Genomic DNA, 4,387 nt, shown 5'->3' with positions numbered 1-4,387 from the left:
ATCATGTAGCCTAGCCCATAGGCCTAAATGTTTTGATAAGGTTTGTACCGCAACTAAAGTGGCTAAATAACATATAGTCTAAAGGTCCAAGACCCCTGGGACACGGTTGGATAGTCCATAGCCTACAGAGCCTAGTGAAACATGTGTTCTTATAAACCCAGTCATTGCACAATCATGTGTGAAAACAGAATTGTGATCAGACACTTTTTTTCCTTTTTTAAAAGAACACGAGCCTTGTTGTGCTGCTATATTTATTGTTCAATTCTTTCAAAATTAAAAACACATTAATCTGTTTTACAAGCAGTGTAGCCTACCTGGCATATTAAAAACGTAACTGCACGTAACCTCCATTTGCTATTCCAGACATGACGCCATTCTAAATCAAATATAAAATCCCACACGTATTAGCAGGTTTATGTAAAAAACAGATTACATTTAGACTAGTCTGATGGGTGAGAATATCAAGTGCTTGTCATATTGTGAACGAAGTGTGTGCAGCCTGCGCAAGAAACAGAGCAGAACGCTTGCCTTTCATGCACCTTTTATCAAATCATCATTAGTCACATCATGCAACCTCAGAAGGTATTAAAAAATAAATATATATAGGCTTTTGTATCACAACTAAAGTTGCATAAATGGCTAAATTAAGTGTACACAGTGCATTCGAAAAGTATTGAGACCCCTTCCCTTTTTCCACATTGTTACGCTACAGCCTTATTCTAAAATGGTTGAAATTAATATTAATCTACACACAATACCCCATAATGACAAAGCGAAAACCGTTTTTTCCCCCCCTAAGAAGTTTCTTAAACTTGATTGGAGTCCACCTGTGGTAAATTCAATTGATTGGAATCCACCTGTGGTAAATTCAATTGATTGGACATGATTTGGAAAGACACACACCGGTCTATATAAAAAGGTCCCACAGTTGACAGTGAACCAAACCATGAGGTCGAAGGAATTGTCCATAGAGTTCCGAGACAGGATTGTGTCGATGCACAGATCTGGGGAAGGGTACCAAAACATGTCTGCTGCATTGAAGGTCCCCAAGAACACAGTGGTCTCCATCATTCTTAAATTGAAGAAGTTTGGAACCACCAAGACTCTTGCTGGCCGCCGGGCCAAACTAAGCAATTGGGTGAAAAGTGCCTTGGTCAGGGAGGTGACCAAGAACCCGATGGTCACTCTGACATGGCTCCAGAGTTCCTCTGTGGAGATTGGAGAATCTTACAGAAGGTGAACCATCTCTGCAACACTCTACTAATCAGGCCTTTATGGTAGAGCCCGCTTGGAGTTTGTTAAAAAAGGCACCTAAAGGACTCTCAGACCATGAGACACAAGATTCTCTGGTCTGATGAAAACAAGATTGAACTTTTTTTGGCCTGAATGCCAAGCGTCACATCTGTAGGAAACCTGGCACCCAAGTGGCTTGGGGACAAGACACTGAATGTCCTTGAGTGGCCCAGCCAGAGCCTGGACTTGAACATCTCTGGAGAGACCTGAAAATAGCGGTGCAGCGACGCTCCCAATCCAACCTGACAGAGCTCGAGGGGATCTGCAGGAAAGAATATGAGAATCTCCCAATACAGGTGTGCCAAGCTTGTAGCGTCATACCCAAGAAGACTCGAGGCTGTAATCGCTTCCAAAGGTGCTTCAACAAAGTGCTGAGTGAAGGGTCTGAATACTTATATAAATGTAACATTTCAGTTTTTGCAAATATTTCTAAAAATCTGTTTTTGCTTTGTCATTATGGGGTATTGTGTATAGATTTATTCAATTTTAGAATAAGGCTGTAACATAACAAAATGTGCAAACAGTCAAGGGGCTCTGACTGCTGGGTCTGAATGCACGACTCAGAAAGTGCTATTCCGTTCTTCTGAAATAGGATGCATGTCATAATGTTTCATCAGACCTGCCTAAAATAATGGATTTATTGTGATTTATTGTATAGGCTATGTTAAATAGATTTTTTAGACTTTTTAAAATGTAGATGTTCCAAATGTCCTCATCAGTGGCTTGTAGGCTATGCATGGAAGCCGGAATTGCTAAACTTATTTATGTTTATTAAAATCTGTCACGTTCTGACCTTTATTTCCTTCATTTTGTCATTATTTATTATGGTCAGGGCGTGAGCAATCTATGTTTGTTTTTCTATGATTTTGGGGATTTCTATGTTTCGGCCTAGTATGGTTCTCAATCAGAGGCAGGTGTCATTAGTTGTCTCTGATTGAGAATCATACTTAGGTAGCCTGGGTTTCACTGTTTGTTTGTGGGTGATTGTCTATGTTAGTTGCTTGTGTCAGCACAGTTCTCATTATAGCGTCACGGTCGTTATTCGTTTATTGTTTTGTATTCAGTGCTTTCTTTAATTATAAAATCATCATGAACACATACCACGCTGCATTTTGGTCCGCTCCTTACGACGATCGTGACAAAATCGATAAACTACCATGAGACCATCAGTTATTTGGAAGACAATCACTGGCTGACAAAATGTCACGACCGCCACAGCCCTATACACACACACACATTACAACTGTTGCAACCAGACTCTTATTATGATTGCTAAATACTGCACAATTTAAAATACACTTGCCCTTCAAACCCTCCTAGATCAGTGATTAGGAGTTGAGGTACGTTCAGCTGCCAGCTGGAGGGGGTCCTCTCTCCAGTACAGATGCATCCTGTTCTGGGTTGAGCAGCAGGCCAAAGGACAGGGGCGGCTGGGCATTGTGCTTCAGAGCTTCACTCTCCACCGACCACCGTTACACACGTCAGCCAGAATACCCACTCAGAATTTTATCAAGAAAACAGTTCTCTCTAAAAAAGTACTGAATCAGCCTGTTCCAGTCAACAGCCCTACAGGCAGGAGAATGCTCACCTCAGGGGGTCAGGGAGTGGGTGAGGAGGCAGACCCTTTGGCTTAGTCCTCGTTGCAGGAGGGAGAGGATAAAGGGGAGCACAGTGAGGACGTAGTTTCCGCTGTGGTCCATGAGTTCACCGAGGAGGTCGAGCTTCTTACAGCAGCACTGCAGTTTCACCACCTCACACAGCTGGAAAGTTGACACATAAGAGGAGAGAACGAGAAGTGTGTGGAAGGGGTGTGTATCTGAACAATGTACTTACTGGAAGACATGGTCACTGGTCCTAATAATGGGCTTGGGGATCATGAGTAGGGCGTGGAATCCATCCACAGTGGGGTCGTCCCAAAACTGCAGTGACAGCGACGCCTCGTACTGATCCTGAGAGCCAAATAGGGTACCAATCAGAGGAAACGTTACTGCCAACCAGCCAATTTGAAACCATCTTGGCACAGGACACACACCTGATTGTAGGTGCAGCTGGTCATGTCGGCGCACATGTTGAGGTGTCCAGAGGGGTCGACAAACACAACCTGGAAAGCACTGTGGAACTCGGCGAGAGAGGGCTGAGGGAGGGAAAGAAAGGAATAAAATGTGATTGTGATCCATAATTGAGAAATTACGCAACACTCATCACCCCATTAAGGACATTTGGATTAGTCCTGTCTCACCGCTGTTGAATCTGGGTCTTCAGCGAGGGTAATTCCATTCTCCGTCAGGTCGGTGGAAGCTGAGGAAGAGAAGAGAGGGATGACAAATGAGAGGGAAGAAAACATATAGAAACATAATGATATGACCACACTAAGATCTGTCAGCACATCAAACCCATCCTAGGTGAACTCCACTGGCTCCCACCGCATCAACACCTCCTACTGACCTACAAGGCTCTCCAACACCCACCACCTTTCCCCCCCTTACCTTCATCTCCCCTACCAACCCACAAGCTCACTCAGCAGGCCAACTTGCCGTTCCCAGGTCTACACTTCAGAGCATCAGCAACAGGGCCTTCTCCAAAGTTGCTCAAAGACTTTGGAAATCCCTCCCTTATTCCCAAATTATACACATCAACCTCTTTTCCCTTCTTGTTTTTGTTTCTTCCTGTTAATCTGGCACAGTATTTATGGTACATGCGATGTTACTCCAACTGTAGGAGCAAACAGACAGGTAGGTTGAGACGCCATGCGTCTTACCCAGGAAGTGCAAGCTGTTGAGGAGCAGCTGGTAGGCGGTCATGGTGTTGCTGACTCTGCGGGAGGAGAGGAGGTAGGCCAGCAACATGGAGCCTAGGAACATACCCTTGTAAAACTGACTATCCTACCAATCCTCGACTTCGGCGATGTCATTTACAAAATAGCCTCCAATACCCTACTCAACAAATTGGATGCAGTCTATCACAGTGCAATCCGTTTTGTCACCAAAGCCCCATATACTACCCACCATTGCGACCTGTACGCTCTCGTTGGCTGGCCCTCGCTTCATACTCGTCGCCAAACCCACTGGCACCATGTCATCTACAAGACCCTGCT

General features: G+C 44.3%; 1 long non-coding RNA gene across 1 annotated transcript; it reads right to left on the bottom strand.

Moving 5' to 3' along the window:
• Positions 1 to 2,612: 2,612 nt before the first annotated feature.
• LOC110535023 lies at positions 2,613 to 3,598 on the bottom strand. Its single transcript, XR_005034629.1, has 4 exons — positions 3,533 to 3,598; positions 3,326 to 3,427; positions 3,127 to 3,242; positions 2,613 to 3,053 (listed from the first exon to the last, which is right to left on the bottom strand). It is a non-coding gene; the product is annotated as an uncharacterized LOC110535023 (long non-coding RNA).
• Between the last annotated feature and the right edge of the window lie 789 nt (positions 3,599 to 4,387).

The sequence above is a fragment of the Oncorhynchus mykiss genome, chromosome 11, assembly GCF_013265735.2.
Source record: "Oncorhynchus mykiss isolate Arlee chromosome 11, USDA_OmykA_1.1, whole genome shotgun sequence".
NCBI classification, from domain to species: domain Eukaryota; kingdom Metazoa; phylum Chordata; class Actinopteri; order Salmoniformes; family Salmonidae; genus Oncorhynchus; species Oncorhynchus mykiss.
Note: the sequence above shows the minus strand (reverse complement) of the source record. Positions and strands in the feature narration are given on the sequence as shown.